This window comes from Pan troglodytes, chromosome 21 (assembly GCF_028858775.2).
Source record: "Pan troglodytes isolate AG18354 chromosome 21, NHGRI_mPanTro3-v2.0_pri, whole genome shotgun sequence".
NCBI classification, from domain to species: Eukaryota; Metazoa; Chordata; class Mammalia; order Primates; family Hominidae; genus Pan; species Pan troglodytes.
Genome location: NC_072419.2, coordinates 70481271 through 70505805, shown reverse-complemented (window position 1 = coordinate 70505805; position 24535 = coordinate 70481271). Strand labels below are relative to the sequence as shown.

Below are 24535 nucleotides of genomic sequence, written 5' to 3'. Positions count from 1 at the left end.
AATTCCAAACCCCAACAGATCCCTGCTTGTAAGTGACAACAGCAAGGTATAGTCTTAAGCTTCTTTTCTTAGAGAGGGTGAAAATTTGTCAGGACTTTTTGAAATCATAAAATATTTTCTCTTCCATAACTGAGCATGTTGCACGCTGTTCCTTTGGGTTTTATTTCATAAAAGTCTGTGGGAAAGTCACATGTGACTTTTTAATAATATGTTTGGAAAGATCCACCAGGAAATAACTCCTGTCTGACTGGCGGGTCCTCAGACTCCACACGGGGAGGGAAACGGGAGATTTGCAAAACCAAACTTACGCCGCAGCCGCACTCGCTGAGAAAGCGCTTTGTGTGAGTGGGGGAGCAGGCTTAATGATCGCTTAGCTGGTAAGATCATTTCAAATAAAGTGTAATTACTTGTGCAAATCTGCACACAGACATTCCAAGTGTCAGTTCATTTGCTTCATAAAAACTCTTTCAAGTAATTTTGGTCTAAACTTTCTGCATCTGTAATTGGCACCACCTTCTCCGGTGACCAGCTGGGGGTGAGGGTTTTCTTGTTTCCTTCTGAAAGCTTCCCCGCAGATGGGCGCCTGCCTTAATGCTGCAGACGACAATTAGGGCCGTTGTGTGAGGCCGAGATGGTGAGCATTAATATTGTATAGAACAGCTGAGGGCGGGGGTGCTGCCCCAGGCCGGCCCTGGCAGATGGAGCAAACAAAACCGGGATCCACTCTCCACCACACTCGGGGCTGACTTTGTGTTTCTGTCTCACACTCACGCAGACGCTCACAAACATTTGGCATCCAGTTTGTGAGACCCTCACATACATATGCACACTCACACACGTGCACTCACACACACAGCAACTTTGAGTGTGATGAGGACGCAAGCAGCAGCGGCCCTGGCCAAAGCCCCTTAGCTACAGTTAAGTCCCAGGGGACATCTGTCGCGCGCGCGCACACACATTCTCTCTGCCACCTTCTCACAGAGTCTCACAGAGCCTTGCTCCAGGCCAAGGGCTCCTGACACCCACCAGCTATATGGCCTGCCAGGCAGATCCGGGCAGGTAAATCAACAGAAAGAAGGCCCAGCTGGCCTCTGCACACACCCTGCCCACCGCCCTCCCACCTCCAACCTTCTGCAGGGCAGCGTTCACAGGGCTCTGTGCCGTCAGCACTTCTGCAAGCCACAGGATCCGCTAGAAGGGGAGGTGGCTGTTTCCCCAGGGGCCCTGGCCATTGTTCAGGAGGGAGCATGTCTGTCACCTCCTTGGCTGCCCAGAAAAGAGCACTGAGCTCTGAGGGGGGGACACACACAGCTAATTAGTCCCTTTGGCATCTTCGCAGAAACTTGTGAACAGACCACGGAGGGACGCGAGGGGCTGGGGGTGGTACGCACCCAGGAAGGTCCCGCAGAGCGTCATCCTGGCCAGGGGGTGCACCTTCTCTCTGGGAACACACGTCACTTCATGCTGGAAAAAGTTGCTGCACAAACTTGTGTCCCAGGGCCCTGGGGAGACCCCACTGCATCCAGCCAATCAAGACCAGGGAGCAGATAATCACAAATTGATGCCCCGGCTGCCTGCCAATGAGGCTCTCTTCTCCACACAATGGGCTCAGGCCCCAGACAATCTCTCCCCCACCCCGCAGGGCCAGGGAAGGGGAGTGAGGGGAGGCAGAGACACAGCCCTTCCCACACAGTAATGGACTCACAGTGAGTGAGGAGGGGGGGGCCCTTCCTGAAGATGCATCCCTTCCCCCGCTTCCTCTCTCGGAACTGCCACACTAGGTCCAGCCTGAAACCTGGTGGGGAACCAGCCAGGATGCATGAGTGGGGTCAGGTCTCGCTCCCTACAACCCAATCACTGCCTGTTGAGACAAGGCCCCTGAGGGCCCTCAGCTGGTGTGGTTGACTCCCCACCACCAGATCCCAGGCAGAAGGTATGGTGGGAGGTGCCAGGGGGAGGCAAACTGTAGAAGTCAAGAATCCCTCGACAACCTCAGGCCCTGCAGGCAGAGGGTGGGGTGTGCAGGAAGGAAAGGGCAGGGAGAGAGGGCTGCCCAGAAGGACCTGGACCTTCCAGCAGCTACAGCCGCGCCAGGGCCAGGGAGGGGCAGGGTGTGTGGATGGGAGTGAAGGTGGGCACTGCAGAGGCCTCTTCCAGAATGATTCCTAGTCCCTCGAACTGGGCCCATGACCTTTCACTGCCCACAGGGGCCCTTTGAAACGATGAACTTGGCCACACCATGGAGCCCGGCTGTCCTCTGGGCCAGCTTCCCCTGATGCCAAGGGAAGCTCCCATCACCCCAGGCAGCTCAGGGTCACCTCCTGGTCCTCAGGTCCTGCAGGTGTCTGTCCCTGCAGGGGACAGGTGGAGGCCCAGGTGATGCTGGCTTACTTCTACCAACACATGGCCAAGTCCAGGCTAGTCTCTCCCATCCAGGGCAGCACTGAGGGGGAGGCCCGGAGTATGGAGGGTTCAAACCTTTGGAGGAGGCAGATCTGGACTGACCCCTGACCGGCCCCTCCCAGCTGGGTGACCAAGAGCAAAATGTTTAGCATTTACATCTTCAGTGAGGTCTATGGTGAGTGCTACTGGGTGGCAATAGACGGTAAAGGGTGTCCCAAGAGAAGTGACGAATTGCATTCGAGTTGGGACACCCCCTCAGGAATGAATCGGGTTGCTGAGGGTCTGGATGTGGTAGGGACAGAGAGGCCACAGGAGACTCCAGGGCTGGCCAGAGCCATGAGGTGGGCGGCAGCACCCCCTGAGAGGGAGACGCTGAAGGAGGGCAGATTTGTGGGAGTTGCTGGCTCTGCTGGGATGTCTGAGCGCCTGTTAGTCACCAGGTGACACCGTCAACAAGGGTGACAGTACGGAGGCTGAGGCTCGGGGCAGAGATTAGGCTGGAAATAAATGGTGAGTCATCTTGTTTAGAGGAGAGAACATTGAGGGGGTGAATGTGCTCAGAGGCTGGTGAGCGTGCAGAAGCAGGAGGAAGCAGGTGGGTGCAGGGGGGACAAGTGGGAGGCCAAGAGGGGCAGGTAGGGGTGGGGAGACAGGTGGGGCAGGTGGAGGTAGGAGGGGGGAGGGGGGACATGTGGGGGGCAAAAGAGGGGCAGGTTGGAGGCAGGGGAGACAGGTAGGACAGGTGGGGCCAGGAGGGGCATATGGCAGTGGTGAGACAGGTGGAGCAAGTGGGGGGAGGGGAGGGGATGGGGGCAGGAAGGTAGAAGAGGGGCGGGGTCAGGTGGGGCAGGTGGTGGCAGGGACCAGTGGGGCAGGTGGGGGACACAGACAGGTTGGGCAGGTGAGGACAGGGGCAGGTGGGGCAGGTGGGGACAGGGACAGGTGGGGCAGGTCGGGGAAAGGGGTAGGTGGGGCAGGTGGTGGCAGGGGCCAGTGGAGCAGGTGGGGGACACAGACAAGTGGGGCAGGTGGGGGACACAGACAAGTGGGGCAGGTGGGGGACACAGACAAGTGGGGCAGGTGGAGCAGGTGGGGGACACAGGCGGGGCATGTGGGGCAGGTAGGGGAAAGGGGTAGGTGGGGCAGGTGGTGGCAGGGACCAGAGGGGCAGGTGGGGGACACAGACAGGTTGGGCAGGTGGGGACAGGGGCAGGTGGGACAGGTGAGGACAGGGGCAGGTGGGGCAGGTGGGGATGGGGCAGGTGGAGACAAAGACAGGTGGGGACAGGGACAGGTGGGATGGGGCAGGTGAGGACAGGGGCAGGTGGGGGACAGGAACAGGTGAGGACATGAACAGGTGGGCAGGACAAGGATAGGCAGGGACAGGGGCAGGTGGGGGCAGGGGTAGGTGGGGCAGGTGAGGACAGGGACAAGTGGGGCAGGTAGGGACAGGAACAGGTGGGGACAGGGGCAGGTGGGGCAGGTTGGGCACAGGGATGGGTGGGGCAGGTGGGGCAGATGGGGACAGGATGGGGACAGGGGCAGATGGGAAAGGTGGGGACAGGAGCGGGTGGGGACGGGGACAGGTGGGGCAGGTTGGGGACAGGGAGAGGTGGGGACAGGGGCAGGTGGGGGCAGGTGGCCACAGCAGATGCTGTGTGGAAGAAGGGTTTTCCCCTCTGAGTTCTGCCTCTTCTCCTCGTCCACAAGGACGTCTGTGCTTAGGGGAAGTGACCTGGGGCAGATTGCCAAACCTTTCTGTGACTCAGTTTCCCGATCTATCAAATGAGGGCAACAGAAATGTCAGAAAGTGCCAGCAGGGGTTGGTGCTGATCCATCTGCCCGCCCATCACGGAGACACCCCTCGCAGTAGCCAGGGGGCTCCTCCCAACACCACAGCTATCAAATGCAGTTTGCAGTTCCAACTTGCTCCACCTGACTGGGACTCCCTACCCTTGGGGAAAATATGTTCTTCGGATGGAGTTAATTAAGACTGATTATTTAAAGGAACAATGGTGAGAAATCCAGGAAAAGCTTGTGCTGCTGCCTTTCGGTAGAACCAACCAGCCTGGTAATCCATCACGTGATGAAACGCCTTGGACACGTTCAGAATCAGGAAAGACAGGGCCAGCGCTCCTCTCTGAAGGTCTGCTCGAGAAAGGCCCTCCAGCCCCTCCACCCCAACTCAACACGCGCTCAGGGGGCCAGCTCCAGGGGAACCTGGCCAGGCTGAGTCAGAACTCACCAGGTTGACCGTGGATGCATTAGGGTTTGAGGGGCATTTGCCATAGGCCATGCGGCCCAGCCTCACCCCACAGCCGGGAGAGTCCAGCCCCGTGTGTGGGATGCGGCTCTGGCTATTGAAGGTGGCAATACCTCAGCCTCCCTCAGGGCTGTGTGTAGCCACTGTACCTCCCTGCCCTCGACAGGAAGCCGGGCTGCAGCTGACCCAAGGGAAGCCGTCTGGACATCACCCACCATAGCTGGGTTCCCAGCACTCAGCGCCACCTGGGCTGACGTGATATGTCCGGACACATCTCGGGCTCCAGAGGTCACAGGCTGCTGGTCATCGCTGTCTAGGCTGGCACTGGTTTCTGCTTTAGTAGGGCACCCAATACAGGGGCACCTATGAAGCCCCTCTGCTCTGCCCATACGGCTCCTCTGCCTGCTCTGCCCTGACCCAGGGCCATGACCTTGGAAGGCGGCATCCTAGGGGGTTGGCTGGGCTGTGCGGATGCTGAAACAGCAGAGTGACCTGGAGGACAGAAGCTGCTCAGGGGACCCAGGTCACCAGGCCCTCAAGCCTCTGAGGGGGCCAGCCCAAGGGTCCTGGGGATCTGTGCATCTCACAGCAGCCTCAGCAACAGCCCAGCCCAGGAGACAAAGGATGTGGGGACAGAGGAAAGACGGAGGAGAGACAGCTGAGGGCTTGGGGGCACCGGCAGGAGAAGGCAAGGTCACCGTGACTGCTGTGGCACCGGAGGAGACAGCTCCCTGCAGCAGGGGCAGCCTAGGCCAGGCCTCAGGAAGAACTGGAAGCAGCTGCAGAGGGGCTTCCTTCCCATCCCCCTGGAAGTCAGACTGGTGTCAACGCTCTGTGGAGCTCAGAGGGGCCTGCAGGGCAGGGTCAGCTGAACAAGGCTGCAAGCTCAGCCATGCGTGGTTTGGGGAAGCCAGGAGGCTCCATGCTGAGCCCAGGATGCTGCATCTGTCCAGCCCTGTGGAGAGAGAGAGACAGAAGCTCCTGACAGGGAGGCCTGACCAGGAAAGGGTGTTAGGTGAGGGCACAGCATGAGTGAAGGCCGCAGGGCGGGAAACGGAAGCACATTCAATGAACAGCGGGACTGGGCTCAGAGGGAGGAGCTCAGAGTGAAGGGCTTGGAGAGTAAGAAGCTCAGGCTGAAGGCACTACCCTGGGCACTGGGCCCAGGAAGCTAAGAGCAGTAGGAGAAAGTACCCCCGCCCCCCCACCCGCCTCATGACCTGGCCACCCTGAGGCAGAGGAAAGTGGGGAGGAGAGACAGGTGCGCCCAGAGTGGACCAGGAGAACAGTGAGGGACAGGCCCCTGCCTGACTGTTCTAGGAGCATCCAAGAGGGTGAGGCAGGGGTGGAAACCCCCTGATGTCCTGGTCCTACCAGCACAGAACGATAGCCAAAGGCAAAAAGCAGCTGAACCAGTAGGAGAGATAAGAGGTGGAGACAAAGGCCAAAGAAACAGAGGCAATGGCCAGGGAGGGGGTCCAGGGACCAGGGTCAAGGGGATTAAACACAGAGACGGACACAGACAGGGGCAGGAAAGGAGACAAAGGATGGAGAGAGAGAGGTGACACAAAGGCAGAGAGGTGAGGCAGAAACCAGGCCGGCTCAGACAAACAGATGGACAGAGAGGTGAGGAACACAGAGAAAGAGAGGAGGACACAGACTGGCCAACCACCAGGGTGCCCAGGAACCGGCTCGGCGACAGCAGGAAAAGGGAGCAGCCAGTGGGGCACCCTGACTGTCCCTGTCATCGCCTTCCACCCTGCAGGGGTCACACCACATCAGCATGTGCATGTGCGTGTGTGTGCCTGAGTGTGTGCACACACACGTGTGAGGACAGAGGGCCCAGCGCCTTGCCCTGCTCCAGGCTCTGTTTAAATGGCTTTGGAATTGTGCTCCCAGAACAGATGGCCTCGGAGATAAAGCTACCGGGTGCCTGGACAGAGAGCGAGGCTGCGGGCGGTTGCCATGGCAGGCTGGACTGGTGAAGATCGCTCATTAGCAGACAGAGCAGGGCTCACAAATGTCAAGATGGGCTCATGGGGAGGGGCACCCCCAGCAGAGCCCCGGGAGGGAAAGTCTCTGGACTGAATGTCCGGGCCCTGCATTCCCAAGAATGGAGCTTGGTGGAACGGGTAGGCACTGGCCAGCTGCTGACTGATGTCCAAGGATGACAGCCACGCTGGCCTGGCCATGTTGGGAGAAACACCCCTCCAGTCTCTGTCCCAAGATGCCCAAGCTGGAGCCTGAGACACACTGACCCTGGGATGGTTCCAGCCATGCCCCACATTGGAGATCAAGAGCCAGTTCGAGGCCAACACCACACTCTGGGATGACAGGATGGCTTCCTGAGTGAGGCAGTCCCCATCCTCACATGCAGCACTCTAGGGAGGGGTGGGAGCCGACCACAGGGGCTCTACAGCCTGTGCCCAAGGCCCTCCCATCCCAGCTGGGAGCCCAGAGAGGGAAGGGGCAGCTGGAGCCCTGGACAGGGTCTAGGAGACAGATCCCAGAGCGAGATCCCCCATCATTCCAACAAGCACACCCTGAGCACCTCCATGGCCAAACCCCACTGAGGAAGCCAGGCTGGATGTCTCCACTGCCACTCAAGCTATGGGTCCAGCCCCTGAGGAGGAGGAACGAGGATGCTCCCATTGTTGCCGGGCACGGGGCAGCTTCATCCTTTAGTCCCCTGAGGGTCCACAATGTTGTTCCCAACTTGTAGGTGGGCTCAGAAGGGTCGAGGGCCCGCAGCTCCCAGACAAAGCTGGGACTGACGCCCTGGACCGTCTGGCACCAAAGGCTGGATCTGAGCCAAAGAAGGGCCTCACTGGTGCCTTCCTCAAATGAGAGTTCAGGAGGGACAGACCCAGGGCCAGAGGGGTCCCCTGCTAGGCTTCAAAGGGAGGCAGAGCCAGGACAGGAGGTTTCTGCCCTGAAGTGAGCAGGAGGCATGCGGAGGTCCAGGAGCAGAGCAGGGGCACACGGCGTGGGGTCCAGGAGCAGAGCCGGGGCACGCGGCGTGGGGTCCAGGAGCAGAGCCGGGGCACACAGTGTTGGGGCAGCTGGGATGGCACAGGGGACCCTGGGCAGGTGCCTAAAGGGCACACCCACCAGAACAACAGGGAACACGGGCCATGGAGCCTGGAAGGCCTGGGACTGCCCAACGAGCCCATGTGCCTGCACCCGGCCAGGAGCTCTGCCTAGAGCCCCAGAACCTTCCCCGGGACCCCAGCCTAATATACCCTCCAGATAACCCCACCTTCCCAGGCCAGAGCAGCGTGGGCCCTCCAAATCCAAGAGCCCCGGGAGGCCCTTCCATCCACCACACACAACAGACCCTACACACACCCCACAAATGCACAGACACACAGACATACAGACATACACACCATATACACACCACACACACATACACACATACCACATACACACAACGGACCCCACACACACACCCCACACATGCAGGCACACACACAACACACACAGACATACACACCATATAGACACCACACACACACATAGACACACACAAACACACACACCACATACCTCAGACCCCACAGACCCACAGACACACACACCACACACAGACATACACACCATATACACACCACACACACACACAGACACACACATACACACACCACATACATCAAACAGACCCCACAGACCCACAGACACACACACACACCACACACAGACATACACACCATATACATACCACACACACACAGACACACAAATACATACACACCTCAAACACACCACACACATACACACAACACAAACACACATACACACCATATACACATCACACACATATATACAGACACACACACTACATAAACACACACACTGCACATACACGCATGCAGTGTTTGTGCAGTGGATCTGCAGAGACCCGCCGGGATGACACCGCCTCCTCTGCCAGCACACACAGGCCATCAGTTCCTCCTCATATGAGGCCCCAAGCCCCGCACAGCCCAGTTATGACCAGGAACTAAGGCTCAGACAGCGACTAAACCGAGCAAGGTGTGAGCCCCAAGGAGGCGGCAGGGGAGCGCAGCCGTGTTCTGAGTGGCTATTGTCCCACCACCTGTGCCAAGAGCCACTGGCCCTCTCGGGCGTGGGTTTGCTGGCCCTGCCCCAACACTTCAGCTGCAAGGGCACCTGTATGCAAATGCCACCAAGGGCACAGGGGGAGGGGGCTGCCCAGGCCAGAGCATGCAGGGTGCTGGGAGAAAGGCAGAGGAGGTGACCTGGGGTGACAGCTGTGTGCTTAGGGTTGGGAGGACACAGGTCCCCCCCCACCCCAAGGGATAAGCAAGATCATGAGAGGAGGGGTGTGAGCCCCACCCCGAGCCTGGGAGCCCGAGGCACCGGCTCTAAAGAAGGGGCTGTTGGGCTGGGTATGGTGGCTCACGCCTGTAATCGCAGCACTTTGGGAGGCCAAGGCGGGCGGATCACAAGGTCAGGAGTTCAAGACCATCCTGGCAAACATGGTGAAACCCTGTATCTACTAATAACATAAAAACTAGGACATGGCATTGTGCGTCTGTAGTCCCAGCTACTCGGGAGGCTGAGGCAGGAGAATTGCTTGAACCCGGGAGGCAGAGGCTGCAGTGAGCCGAGATCACACCACTGCACTCAAGCCCGGGCAACAGAGTGAAACTCGATCTCAAAAAAAAAAAGGAAAAAGAAGATGAGGCTGTCCCACCTGAGGAACAGGGTGCTTGGAGCACGGGCCTGCCTGGGCCCAGGCACATCAGTCTCTGTATGAAGCAGGTGCGCTGACCCCTCCTCTCATCCAGCTGCAAACTCTGCTTGGAAACCCTGCCTTGGACCCTCTGAGTCTGCAGGAAGCCATCCCGCCTGGCAGTCCCGGCAGGAGGAAGTACCCTTACACACTGGGATGATTCCAGTGAATCATCACCGCGCCTCACAGGAAGACTGAATTCACTTGTTTTACAGGCTCAAAGAAATGATAGATCTTTTCTGAGGGCCATGACAGCATGGCTGAGTCAGGAACGGGGCCTCAGTGGGGCCACGTCACTGGTACACAAAGTCCCAGGCCCCGACCTGCAGCAGCCAACACAGACTTGGAGGCTCAAAGACCAGTAGATGTCCGACGGCACCACATGAAGAACCGACGGGCAAGAGCTTCCAACAGAGACCCACGTGACAGGCAATGTGTGCACACCAGGTACACAATGGACCAAACACACACACACAAGCCCTGAGACCACACAAAGCCTGTGGGTCAGATTCAAGGTAGCTGAGACCCAGCTGGACCACCGAGACGTGTACCCATCCTGCACCCTCGCTGCAGCCACAAGCTCGTCTTGGGCTCCCCTCAACCTACCTGACTGATGAGGACCAGAAACGCGGGAACATTCTGCCACCGGTTTCCAAATCACAGACGATCCCAGACATTCCACTGGCTCCAAGTTAATGAAGCAGCTTGCAAACTCCTGCTACTCCGCCGTCTCCCTTTGTGCAAATGCGTTCATCAGCCCCATGCTTGCAAAAAGCTGATCTCTTCTAGTGCCACACAAAAGCCAGATGCAAATGGAAACCTGCAGGAGGGAGACTTGTCTGTAATTTGTGCTTTTAGGTTGAAACTGCCACCTCTGTTTCTGACTTCAGTGCCTCTGACCCGGGCCTGGAAAGATGAGGAGTGGGAAACTCCTGGCAGCCAAGAGCATCCTGTGGACAAAGGAGACAGGGGAACGCAGGAGCCAAACGCACACCCACACTTTGTCCTGAGGTTGGAGGGCAGCTGGGGAGGGCTGTGTACCTCTGGAAGATACAAAGGATACACAGCCGACGTTCTCTTCTGAACCCATCCTCTGCCCAGGACAAGTTGACCTGGGCACTCCTGATGCCACCACTGAGAACCTTGAGGACCTCATGCTCCTCTGCGCCCCGCTCCCTGCCAGGAGCCCCCCAGGCCTCCTCCACACAGATACTCCTGTGTTTCAACACCCACAACGAGGCTGGTCCTGACTGACCTCCTCCAAGTCCCACTCATCTCAGGACCTTTGGATGGCCCTGACACAGCACTTAGCACCCTTGACTTTGCCAGAAAGCTCAAAGAGGTGAGCTGTCTCTTCCACTGGGATATAAGCTCCCCGAGAGTTCCTGGCACACTGATATTGCTCCTTAAATACCTGAATGGTCCAGCTAGTCTCCTGAGTTCTCCACAGGGAAGACCAAGTCACATCCTGTTCAGGGCTCTCCAACACCACCCATGAAGGCCTGATCCCCACTCTTCTTGGGGCCTAGGCCCAGATGTCTAGACTGAGCTTTTCTCATCAAGCACCAGCCTCACGACCCTGTCCTTGCCTCTGTGTACCCAGCCTGGCCTAGTCCCTGCAGTTCCTGTACTGACACCCTCCCCTTCCCTTAGCCAGACCCCTAGGTGTGCACCTCTTCTCTGAGAGGTCACACTGATCATCCAGACACTCCAGTCTTAGGACCTCAGGACTAGTCCGCCCATCACTGACCACCAGCTTCTTCCACTGGGTGCCCATAGGGGCAGAGAGGAAACTAGACCACTTTCCACAGCAGTAGCACCTCACCTAGGGAAGGCCTGTCCTTCTCCACAGTCCTCCACTCCCACAACTTACCATGCACCAGTTCCCAGCTCCTGATTTAGGGCCCTCATCCCTCCAGTAACGTGAGTAAAACTCCAATATCCTAGTCTACAGACCAGAAACCTGAGGCCCAGAGAAGAGCCAAGATTTGAACCCAGGTCTTCTGCCTCCAGAGAGCAGTTCATGTCCTCTTGTCTTCATAGCCTCAAGGCAGGAGCTTATAGACAGGGAGAAATGACAGTTTCACCCAGCATGGCCCCCACCTGAGGCAGACAGCAGAGCTGCAGAGGGGCTGTGTTTGCGTGCATGTGTATGTGTGTGAACATCCATGTGTGTACATCTGTGTGCATGTGCATGCCCATTTCTGTGTGCATGTGTGCATCTCTGTGTACACATCTGTGTGCATGTGCGCGTGCCTCTGTGTACACGTGTGTGCATGTGCGCATGCCTCTGTGTACACATCTGTGTGCATGTGTGCGTGCCTCTGTGTACACATCTGTGTGTGTGTGCATGCCTCTGTGTACACATCTGTGTGTGCATGTGCGCGTGCCTCTCTGTGTACACATCTGTGTGTGCATGTGTGCGTGCCTCTCTGTGTACACATCTGTGTGTACGTGTGCGTACCTCTCTGTGTACACATCTGTGTGTGCGTGTGCGTGCCTCTCTGTGTACACATCTGTGTGTATGTGTGCGCGTGCCTCTCTGTGTACACATCTGTGTGTATGTGTGCGCGTGCCTGTGTACACATCTGTGTGCATGTGCGCGTGCCTCTCTGTGTACACATCTGTGTGTGTATGTGCATGTGCCTCTCTGTGTACACATCTGTGTGTGCATGTGCGCGTGCCTCTGTGTACACATCTGTGTGTGCATGTGTGTGCGCCTCTCTGTGTACACATCTGTGTGTATGTGTGTGTGCATCTCTGTGTACACACCTGTGTGCATGTGCCTGTCTGCTGTGTGGGCCTATGCATGCACATTTCTGTGTGCATGTCTGTGTACAAATGTACATGCCTGTATGTGTGCATGCACATCTATGAATGCACCATCACACACCATTCCTGTCCCCATGAAGGGGACTAGGGCTGAGGAAGCACAAGAGCTTCAGGTCTAGCCCCTCACCTAGGAGAGAGCCCTCTAGACCAGCCCCCGTCAGCTGCCATCTAGGGAGTTGAGTCAAGGTGGAGCCCCTCACCCCGCTGGTCTCCACCTCCTTCTCAACCCAGGGTCCATGATGCTGCCCTACAACCCCCTCCTCAACCAAGAAGGCTTCCTCAAAGTGGGCTGTATGCAATCCCCAGACTCCAAGGTCCCGGCTCCCTTGGGCCTTTGCAGGGGCTCCAGCAGGGACACCCTCACTTTGACCATGATAAGGGGGAAGTCTCAGGTCAAGCGTCCTTCCTCGGAGGCCTGCCTGGGCCCCTTGGCTGGTTGGAATTCTCCACGCTGCACCCGTGAGCTGTGTCTGTGGATGCTTTCCGTGCCTGGCCAGTACCATTACTGAGTGTCTCAACCACAAGCTGCCTGCAGCTATTTTGCCTTCTGCAAATGACGATCCAAAGTGTCTTTATATTTCTGCCTCTATTTGGTGGTTTTCTACATTTAGCCTGCCATGTGGGGCCATTATATAGGAAATTGCTTCATCAAGAAGTGAATACCTGTAATGGGAACAGCACACATCAGGGAGAGAACATCCTGGCCATTAAGCACCATTCCGGCGGCCACCTTCCTCTCATTTCATCCTGTGTTTGTGTAGAAGCCCTTAGCGGATGTGGGGAGGTAGGGGACAAGAAGTAGCCCCTTCTTTGGGGAGCCCCCTCCAGGAAGGCTGGCACAAAGGGTCAGAAAAGAGGTTTTGATTAAGCTGAATGTCTTCAAGGTGAAGAGTCACCTGAGATCTGAAACAGAGGTCCCCCGAGGTGGGGGGTGTCTGATACTTTCTACTTTGAGCTGCCAGTGACACGAGCTTGTAGTCCACAGCAACGGTGTGGGTGGTCCCATGGTCTCTAACAGAATGTTACTTGGGGTTGTGAGATCTCCAAGTTTGAAGCCTGCTACTTTGTAATAAGTACTTGGGAAAGGAAAATAAATCTCAGGACCCCAAAATCACTAAGCCAAAGCACGTCAGGCCAACCTGCCTCCCATTTTATTCCCGAATAAGATAGTGACAAGGACTGTGTGGAAGTCTGCATCCTCCCTCACAATTTCGCCACAGAGAAACTCTTCTTGGGCTTCAAGATCTTTGCCCTAAAACTGTTCTGCTGAATTTCACCCTGGCAACGTAAATGGATAGCTTCCCTTCACAGGTGCGGGACAATGGACAGGCAGAACTCATCAAAGTCATCCCACTGCCCACCTGAGACAAATGCACATCCGATGGCTTCCTCTGCCCTACTGCTTATGTAAAAATGCAGATTCACTGAGTCAGCCTAAGGCATAAGTGACTATTTCTCTACCCCCTCTCACATGTAAATTGTGTGTTCAGTGAAACACTGATCAAAGACCCAAAAGAATGCAGCTGTTTGTGTCTTATCTACCTATGGCCTGGAAGCCCACACTTTGAGTTGTCCTGCCTTTCCAGACCAAACCAATGTACATCTTGTACATATTGATTGATGTCTCATGTCACCCTTCAAATGTATAAAACCAGGCTGTGTCCCGACCACCTTGGGCACATGTCACCAGGACCTCCTGAGGCCAAGTCATGGGCCATGGTCACTCGTATTTGGTTCAGGATAAATCTCTTCAAATACTTTACAGAGTTTGACTCTTTTCGTGGACACCCTTGGCTTCCCCTCCTCAGGGGAAGCCCCTGGGCCCAGACTTGCACTGCTCAGCGAAGGCACAGAGCACAGACACCTTCGTGTGCTTGGGCCACCATCATGGGCCCACTGAAGGTTCCCTACGTGGTTAGGGTTAGGGTCACAGGTGGAGCCGCCCCTCCTTGCCCCACTGGCAGCACTCACTCCCTCCTGTGCCTCTAGGGCACCATCACTTCCGTATAAAGACTCAGCCTCTAATCAGCCTCTCTGCTCCACCCACTATCTCCTTCCCCAGGGTCATCCCGCTAAGCCAGTCTCTGGGAAGCTTTCAGACCGGGTCACAGCCCTTCTCCGAGCTGTTCTGGTGCCCCTTGTTGAAGCTGGAATTGCACAAGTACATGTCATCATCTGTTCAGTGTTCGGCCAAGGTGAGGGGCTGCATGGATCTGCCTTACCCAGTGCTGAGCCCAGGGCCTGCACAGAGAAAGTGCCAGATACATGTGGACACATGCAGAAAAGACGTTGGTTAGGACTGCGGACACCCCCCACACATCTGAGGGAGGCTGCGGCTGGTGGGGGCATCACGGAGGAGGCTCAGAAAACAGACCTTCTTTGAGAAGCTGGGGGAGTAGGGAGGGGCAAGGCCGGAAGACAGGGTCCCCGCACAAAGGGCTCCATCTGCGAAGTCAGCCCTGCACCTGCCCTGGTGCCCCATCCACGCAAGCAAGCACCTGGAGCTCTCCCCACAGAGCAGCCCAAGGGGCACCAGGGAGGGCCCAGGGTCTGCAGCACCCACGGGGCCACCTCCTTCACTACCAGGCAGAGAAGGTGGTGTGGCTCCAGCACTGGCTCAGAAGCAGGGCCTCGCTGCCACCCCACACCTAGTGGGAGAGGCCCAGCCTCTCAGAGGCCTCCCACTGAAGAACAGCCCCCAGCCCCACCAAAGGGTGCCCTCACCAGAGCTGGGGGCTCCTGGAGGCCACAGGGCCAGAGGCTGGGCCACAATCCTGGTCAGTCCTCCCAATCCGCGCTGAGTACCCTCACCCTCACTCAGGGGCTGAGCCTCCAACCAGCACCCATCCCTTCTCTCCTTAGAGCAGGCCCAGGCCTGGGGTCCTGGGGGGAAGTTGGCTCATTTCCCCGGGCCTGCCCCACCCTCCCAGTCCCAGGGCCCCTGTCTCTGGGTCTGTCCCCTAGACTGCCCACCCTCCCCTCCTCAGACCCTTGAGAGAAGGAGAGACGGGGGCTGGATCTCTGGGAGAAAGGACAGAGCCAGCAGAGAAAGGCACTCCCCGCAGCAGCTGTCAGGTTCGGTGAGGGAGGTTGGGGGAGGGGGCATGAGTGTATTCAGCATCTGCCTGCAGCAGCCTGGCCACTAATTCTCCCTAATTGCTTTAAAGTTGTACTAATTGAACTGACTGAAAACAGAGTCTTGAGGGGCTGGGGAGGGCGTTGTCCGAGAAAACAGCAGCCCATCTCCCAACCCAAGAGCTGCCCAAAGCTGGCTGAAGTTCCTCAGCTGCCCAGGGCCTCAGCCAGGGTGGCTGTTTGTCCCCTGACCCCAGGCCCAGCCAAGCCCCCTCTCAGATTTAGGGTCAGGGCTGGTGGCCCAGCAAGAAGGGGCCAAGCTCAAACAAGGGCATGTCCAACCCCAAGATGGGACCCAGGATGGGACCCAGGAGGGACTGCTCTGAGACAGGAAGGGCTGTCAGTCTCTCTTACACACATGGAATCCACGGGCCTCCCAGTCCACTGACACACTCCACAAACACCAGCCCCACCAGTGCTGACACTGGGGGTCCTGGGGGTAACAGCAGTGCACACAGTGCTTGGTGCACCTGCTGCATCTCAACGTGATTACGCCACATCTGTTCCCCCACCAGCCAGGAGACCCAAAAAGCAGGCCTGGGCAGGACATGGAAGGAAACATTTCGGAAGAAGGAATGGGTATGAATGAATCCTTCCCCATTTAGTGTGTGAGCCTCCAAACCCTCTATTAGCACCAAGCCCATTATTTCCTTCTCAAGTACTCTCCTCCAACATGCATGCCAATTGTCCAAAAATGCTGGAGGCTTAGTCCAAAGGAGGGCCAGTCCCGCTCCCAAAGCGTGGTAGGGAGGAGCTGCAGGAGAGCCTTGTCCTTCCACAGGCAGTGCTGCTGCCATTGCAACCACAAGGTGTCGCCGTGGAACACTGGTCTTGTACAGTCCTGTTGGTCTTGCTGGTTTTGCAGCACCTTTGCTGCCCTGATCCCTGCAGGCTGCTGTAGGGCCTCGGGGACCATGACTGACCAGCTCGAGCATGGCAGAGGAAGGCAGAGGCTGAGAGCTTCTAGCATTCTTCCCACGGTGTTCAGAATGCAGTCTCCCTAACCATAGGCCCACGTTGCACCTCAGTCTTCCCTTTCTCTAGAAATAAGGCCCCTGTGCAGGAGGGGCCCAGTGTCTTTTCCTCCCAGCTGACATCTGTCACGACACACACAATCCATTAGCAGGGCTCTAATAATGCTTGACCCCAAAAGTGAAGGGGCTGGTGGGACAGGCATGGTGTCTCTTCCACTGCAAGTGTGTCCTCCTCCCAAGCTTATCACTGGACATTGCTGGATTCCCAGCATGGAGGGAGGCTTCAAAGGAATGTTAGCAGAGGCTCTGCCCAGAGGAACTGCTCAGCTAATTTCGCTGTACTGAAGAAGCCAAGAGCAGACCCCAGAAGATTACTCGGTTCCTCTCAAATAGATCAAAAACCAAGGGCTGGGCCCTCTCACCATCCCTGGGCTCCTAGGGACCTAAGGGACAGAGAAGGGCCCCCAAATATTCCTCTCCCTTTCACCTCACTTCCATGTAGAAAATCTAGGCTGACCCAGGCAGAAAGTCAAGTCTGAGCTCAGACTCCTGGACACCTGCTTTGCCACTGCACCTTCAATGCCCCCAGTGAGTACCCCGACACCCAAAAATACTCCAAAATGCTGCCTATGATCACATCCAGACACAGTGCACACCACACACATGCAACACATGAGCACATGTGTTCACATACAAAAGCACACACAGCCACTGCAACTCAATACCCCCCACAAGCCGGATGTCCAGGTCTGTGACTGACCTCAGAAGAGAAGCAGGAGAGCGGGAGAGCACTGAGTGCACGCCAGGCAGACTCATTCAGCTGAAGACAAGGGCCTCAGCCCTGCTACCACATTCTCTCCAGAGCTAGTAGGGACCCCCATCAGACTCAGTCTGAGGCCTCTGTGCACAAGCACTTACACTCACCACTCACACACATATGTTCATGAAAGCACACATGTGTAGCATATGCACACACAAATCACTTGAACACATGCACACACACATGCATTACTTACATGTACACAACTTTTACACATATGCACATGCTGAAATATACACATGTACACACAATTTGCATGTACACACAATGTGCATAGGTGTGTGCACACATGCATGTGCACATATGTACATGTACCCCTCACGTGTGCACACACATGCACATATGCACATGTGAACACACTGCCCACATGCATATACACACGTGAGTACATGCACATATATACACACACCCCTCACATGTGCACACACATGCACATATACACATGTGAACACACTGCCCACATGCATATACATGCATATATATACCCACACCCCTCACATGTGCACACACATGCACACATACACACTGCTTATGTGCGCATATACACTTGTATATTCACAAAAACCTACATGTACACACATGCATATACCACTTACACATACACACATGCACACATGTACATACACATTAGCGTATCTGCATGAGCATATACATGTCATTCACATATGCACACGTTTACACATACATACTTTTGTGCATGTGTGTACATGCAGACACCATTCACACGTAGATGTACATGCCCACTCACCTAAACATGCATGCACTCACATGAGCATTCTCACTCACACACATGTCCGCTAACGCTGATGTCTGCAAAGTGGGTGCTGCAGAGCACACAGAGCACACACCCTAAGACTCTGGTCCCCACCCACCTGGGGGCCTGTTAGCTCATAGGGGGGCAGGTGTCACAGTAACTGGATACAGGGTGGAACTTCCTTCCATCCAGAGGCTCTCCCAGCTCAGGCTCATCCTGGAGCCAGCTCTGCAGAGGGAACATGGGGGGAGGCGACTCACACCATGACCTGTGTGGAGGTGGCCATGGTCGGGTGAACCAATGAACCAAGGTATGAGTAAGTGTAAGCCCTGTCTCAGTGCTCTGTGAGGTAATGGTGAGCGAGGGGCCACACTGAACCCAGCAAACAAGCGGCAGGAGTTGAGTATCCGGAACACGCTCCCTCTTAAGGAAAGGAAGGGCCCTCAGGAACACTGGCTTAAGTTTTATGTCACCCCTGGTCTAGGAGAGAGATGGGTGGGGAGACCTCTGGGCATGCTGAGTGGGGCTGGGATAAACGCAGGAAAAGAGGGAGGTGAGGATCCCCAGGGGCCGTGAGGTTTGGGAGCCAGAGAAAAGAGTGGTCAGCAGAGCCCAGCAGGGGCATTGTTCAGGGCCTCAAACACTAGGATGCTGGACAGTCGGGGCTGGCCATGGTCAGCAGCAGAACAGAGCCTAGCCTGGGCAGGCACACCTACCAAAGCCTGGGCGGACTGGAGAGGGGGCCTACCTGCCAGGAGTCAGGCCAGGCAGTTGGGTGGGGGTACAGTTGCAGAGGGACGCCCTAGAAGCAGTAGGATTTGGGAAGTGGGAAGGCAGGAACAAGGAGAGGTAGCTGGATAATGAGCTGATTGGCAAATGAGTAAACAGCAATTGCCTGATGAAAAGTGTTTATGGTGCAATTAGCAGCTGTGCCATAAATAAAAGTTTAACTGTGTTTATTATAAACTTGTTGAGCCACAGGAAACAGCTCTCCGCGAGTGAGCCAGCCTTTAGTGCTCTATTTACTCCATGAGCTGTCTTTGGCGATGCATGACTAAGCTTCCTCTCAGTATCCATTCAATTCAGATCTTCATCCCTCTCCCGACCCCTCCCTCGGCACACACGGCCTCTTCTGCCCAAGTTCTCACCCCCACGGTGGCATGGCACAAGCACCTGTCCTCACCTGGGCTTCAGGTTCCTGGAAGTACCACCCCGCTTCCAGCCCCTGTGGCTCTCCCACCCTTCTGCCTGGCTCCTTTTCCTACAGAATTCTTCCTGGAATCCTCAAAGCCCTCCCTCTGCCCAACCCACTGCCCCAACTCACTCTCTTCGCCACCTAGAAATGGACCCTTTTCAGCACGCAGCCTCCTCATCCTATCTCCCATCATCTTTTGTTGTTTACTTTTTAAGCATGAAAATATTCAAACACGCATTCAAAACACACTGTCAGACAGACAATGAAGAATGCTTGTCCTGTGCCCTCCTCCCCAGCGGGGGCATCTCTGAAATTGGTTTGTATCATCTCCCTGCATGTTTTCACAGTTTTTGTATCTACATACACATCCAATAACAACACATACCATTTTTTTTCAGTTTACATTGATGTGATCATACAGAACAAAACCCTTTACAACTTGCTTTTATAGCTCAACTTTTTTTAAAGAGATGGAGTCTCGCTCTGTCACCCAGGCTGGAGTGCAGTGACACAGTCATAGCTCACTGCAGCCTCGACCTCCCAGACTCAAGCAATCCTCCCGCCTCAGCCTCCCAAGTAGCTGGGACTAAATCTAGGCACGCACCCTGCGCCCTACCAGCTTCAGCCTTATTCTTTTTTTTTTTTTTTTTTTTTTTTTTTGAGACGAAGTCTCACTGTCACCCAGGCTGGAGTGCAGTGGCACGATCTCGGCTCACGGCAAGCTCCGCCTCCCGGGTTCATGCCATTCTCCTGCCTCAGCCTCGCCAGTAGCTGGGACTACAGACACCCGCCATCACGCCCAGCTAATTTTTTTGCATTTTTAGTAGAGACGGGGGTTTCGCCGTGTTAGCCAGGATGGTCTCGATCTCCTGACCTTGTGATCGGCCCGCCTCCGCCTCCCAAAGTGCTGGGATTACAGGCGTGAGCCACCGCGCCCCGCCTCAGCCTTATTCTTAAGGTTTATTCAAGTTGACTGATTTTAATCCCTGTGTAGCATTACTGTCAATGAATAATCAGCTATGGCTCCTCTCCTTCCTTCAGCTATAACCCTTTGCACCTGCTCCCAGAGCCACGTGTCCCGCAGTCTCTCCACCTGCAGCACCTTCCCTGCCCTCCCCGAGGGTCCCCTGGCCTCCTCCTGGGACCCGGGGCCCCCCCTGCAGCAGCTTCACAGCACTTTAAGTGGCGGGGGGGGGGACATAGCTGATTTTTCACTGGAGGTAATCTATGCAGGGATGAAAACACTTCTTACACACACTTTTTAAATGTTTTGAATGCTTTTAGAGTTCCTTTTCATCATAGAAGAAATAGGGTAGCGTTGCCAACTTGGAAAACAGAGGAGAGGAAAGCACCTCTCAGGGCCTGGGCCGGTTCCACACAGCTGTGTCTCGCCCCGCAGTGAAGGCAACTATGTGCGGCCCGTGAGCCGTTCATGTTTGTGCTGTCTCTCCCACCAGCCAAGGGTGCCTGGGGGTCTCTGTCTCTCCAGGACACGCAGAAGTGGAGAGGGAGGAGGAGGGGGAGACAAGAGGAGATGGAGCAGAGAGCTCTCCAGAACTTGGCTGTGATGGGGTCGAGGCTAAGAGAGCCTTTGGTTTGTTTTTTAACAACAGACTCCTGAGTGTGTTAAGTCCAAAGGGCAGGACTCCGTGAAGGAAAGAGGGAAGAGCTGCAGCGGGGAGGCTGAACAGGTAGGAGTGGGGCTGGTACTGCCCCCAGCCAAGCCACGAGGCCTCCAGGCCTCATGCCCGTTGCCTTGGCCTCCCACCTGCTCCCTTCATTTGGGAAGACATTCCCTGCCTCCTTTCCACCTTGCACCAACCCATTCACACACCCCAGAGCCCCTTAGTCGCTCTCACTTTCTTCTTTCCTCTTCCAGGGGGGCTGTCTGCCCACACCCCTGCTATCAGCCCGTGAGCTCAGGGACTGACTCTGCTTCTGAGTATATAAAACCTCCAGTCCCAAGTGGCTACCTGGCCCACAGGCACACCCACCTTCCCCCTCAGTGGGATTTTCTGTGGGGCCTGCAGCAGGGACAGTCTCAGGTGTGGGGAGAGCCACTGCCTTGAAATCCAGCTAGCATCTTGGCCCAGCCTGTGAGTCACAGGTGGGCCCCCAGCCCTGGGTCAGAGGGTGGCTAGTCATGGCGCCCACCCGGCCTGAGAACGGTGGCAGAAAGGTGAGCTGCCCCTTTCATTTCTTCCCAGGCAAAGCCTCCAGACAACAAGAGCAACATTTTAATTTAAATTCTGATTCCACATTCATTCACAGAGCAGCTCTGAGCAGGGATTTCATTAAAGGCTTTAACAGGTTTTATAGGACTTGTCACCTCAGGGAAGGTGATGGAGCAAATGCATTTTCTCTGCTTCCAGGATTTTAACAACGGCTTGAAGAAACAAACTTACCATGAAAATGCAAGGCAGTCCAGCCTTGTGCAGACAAAGGAGAAATGAGCCTCACTCGGGCAAACAGTGCTGGCGACCTCCTCTCCCTCCCTCCACCAAGGAAAACAAAAGAAGAGCAAGGCCCAGAGTGGACAGAGGCTTCTTCCCTGGGTCAGAGAAACACGAGGTCTCGGGGCCCAAATCCCAGCGCTGCCTGGAGGAAAGGACCCAGCACCTCCCAGCAAAGGCCTCTGTCCACAGCTCCCTTTGTCTGGGGCAGGGAAATCTGTCTGCACCTTGCCTTGGCTTCTTTCCCTGGGCCCTGGGGGACAACTGCCTATCCGCTTTCCCCCTCAGGAACAGGGACAGATTAGCAAGGTGACCAGTGTGTCCCAGTTGGCCCAGATTGTGCCGGTTTTAAAACGGAGAGTCCTGGAAACCCCTTCACCTGGGCAAACCAGGATGGTGGAGCACAGGGCAGGACGAGCAGCAGGTCAGCCCTGGGGCCCACTGCTGCCGGAGGCTTCCTGGTCACTGTCTGTTCCCAAGCGCCTGAACTTAACCCTAACCCTACCCCTAACCCAAATTCCACTCACCACTGGCAGAACTGTCCTCTGTCCTGGACTACCTCCGCCCTGGCCAGGGTGCTCAAGGCCCTGTTGGTGGTCGAGGGGTTCCTATGGATCCCGGACCCTGGCCTGGGCCTAATCGGAGCCCGCCTGGGCCTCTGACCACCATCTCTCTCTGCTCTGCTGTCAAGGACCACCCCCTGCACCCCCCCACCCGCCTTCTGCCAGGTACCTCAAGAGAAACATGGATGGCCCCCCTGGGCTCCCTACCCCGGCCACAGGGCTGTGGAGGCCACTCCCTCTGAACGCCACACCCCACACTGCACATGCCCTGCCCACTCCCCCAACAGCAGAGTCCCTGCAGGACAATGGCCAAGCCTCTCTCACTGGGCGAGCTGCTCCCTCTCCACGGGGGCCCCAGCTACCCAGGTACAGAATTTCTAACAGTCAGAGCAAGTGTTTAGGGAACCATCAAAGCAGGACACCAAAAACAATTGTTTTAAGAATTTGGCTTTTTTTTTTAAGTGTCTAAGTTGACCTCAGGAAAATCTGCAATGTTTTAGACTTTCTTATACTGATTTTATGATTTAATATTGTTTTAATGCTTAAAGATTTTATGTCAAGAAGCATCATAACTTGGCTGGGCGCAGTGGCTCATGCCTGTAATCCCAGCATTTTGGGAGGCTGAGGCGGGCTGATCACGAGGTCAGGAGATCAAAACCATCCTGGCTAACACGGTGAAACACTGTCTCTCCTAAAAATACAAAAAAAAATTAGCCAGGTGTGATGGCAGGTGCCTGTAGTCCCAGCTACTCGGGAGGCTGAGGCAGGATAATGGCGTGAACCCGGGAGGCAGAGTTTGCAGTAAGCCGAGACTGCACCACTGCACTCCAGCCTGGGCAACAGAGCAAGAATGCGTCTCAAAAAGAAAAAAAAAAAAAGAAGCATCATAACTTTTTGGCAGGAGCTCAACATACGTGCTCAGTTCCCATGCTGCAAGAATTGGTGAGTGCAGGACGGCGCATGTGGCTCAGCACGAATCTCTCCGCTGTCCTTATGAGATAATGAGGCCTCTGCCCACCCAATGGAGGGTGAATTCCCCAAAAGTGGAGACAGGCGGCCTTCATCTCTGTGAGACTTCCCAGAGGCAGCAGCACAGCTTAGCAGAACACAGCTTGAGGCCTGGAGTCAGCCAGTCCCGCGTTCGAATCCCAGCTCGGTGTGACCACAGGCAGGTTACTTAACCTTTCTGAAACTCGGTCTCCTCACTTAGACGGCAGGGTTGTTGTGAGTAGTAAATGAGCTCGTGAAGGTCAACACAAGGAACCTGCATACAGTAGGTGCTTGTTAAAAGTAACCGCTAGTGTCTGATTCCTCATGGCCTTGTTCCAGGGCGTGGCTAGAGCAGGGCTTCACCCGTGTGCACTGGATGAATGAATGACAACAGCCTCCCCGGCCCTCCCCACCCCCACAGACCCTGCCCCATCTATCCCAGCATCACCTGACCCCACCCTTACCCCAAAACGCTGACATTGAGAGGTCCATAGAGCTCCCCATGGACAGCCCTGGGGTCACAAAGGCAGATTACAGCCTTGTCTAGAACAGCTTGTGGTCAGCTCATTCCACACTGGCCCTACCCTTTGGCCTCCACCAGGCCCAGACCTGAGGCCTCCAGCACCCAACCGCACACTGCACCCCTGGGGGCTGAGTCCAGGTGCCCTGGGGAGCTTCTGGAAGTGCCCATCCCCCAAGTCGGTTGTTGTTGGTTCAGTAATGGAGCCACATCTGGCAGAGCTCATCCCAGCGTCCTGTGCTGCACCTGTCCAGCATCTGGCCCACCCCACTTTCCACCTCTGTGACCTGCAGGGCCACCTGCGGCTGCCTGACTCCGGGCTGCTGGGTGGGACTGGCCTGGAGGGAGCCCTGACTCCGGGCTGCTGGGTGCGATTGGCCTGCAGGGAGCCAACTGGGAGTGGGTGTTTGTTTCCCCAGCCCTCCCTGTAGGGTCCTGCACTCGAGTCTCCCCACACCCAGGTCTCTGCTCCTGCAGGACCACCTCCCTTGCAGCCTCCCTGTGTCCTCCGAGGCCTGAGGGGTCCCACCCAGCATTAGCCTTAGTGGTTTCTCTACATGCCAACCACATCTTAGTCCCTTTATTCATCTCTCCTCAAATTTCCCAAGTTGAGGGTGACATCTGTCTCCTCCATGGATGCTAACTGACACCAATCAATCACGACCTTGGCTCTTATACCAAAATAAAGCCTGGATAGATTTAAAAAGATTTAAAAGTTTTTAATTTAAATAGTACTAGAAGAAAGCATGGGGGACGGGGGATATTATGAAAAAGATTAATTACCTCATGTAATAAAAAGAAAATTCTCTAAGGCAAAACTCCTTAAGCAAAGACAAAAGTCAAATAACAAACCAGGGGAGGTGGTGCCAAACACCTG

General features: G+C 55.8%; 2 long non-coding RNA genes across 2 annotated transcripts in view; one reads left to right on the top strand and one right to left on the bottom strand.

Annotated features, from left to right (window-relative positions):
• Positions 1-3695: 3695 nt before the first annotated feature.
• The window catches only part of LOC107970085 (uncharacterized), a 38120-nt gene continuing 17280 nt past the window's right edge, over positions 3696-24535 (bottom strand). The window contains exons 2-3 of the long non-coding RNA XR_001712362.3: positions 10029-10242; positions 3696-5621 (exon numbers count right to left, since the gene is read on the bottom strand). This is a non-coding gene — a long non-coding RNA (uncharacterized LOC107970085). The remainder of the gene's footprint in view (positions 5622-10028; positions 10243-24535) is intronic.
• On the top strand, positions 18102-23007 carry LOC107970084 (uncharacterized). The gene is made up of 3 exons (XR_001712361.3): positions 18102-18247; positions 20746-20823; positions 21505-23007. It is a non-coding gene; the product is annotated as an uncharacterized LOC107970084 (long non-coding RNA).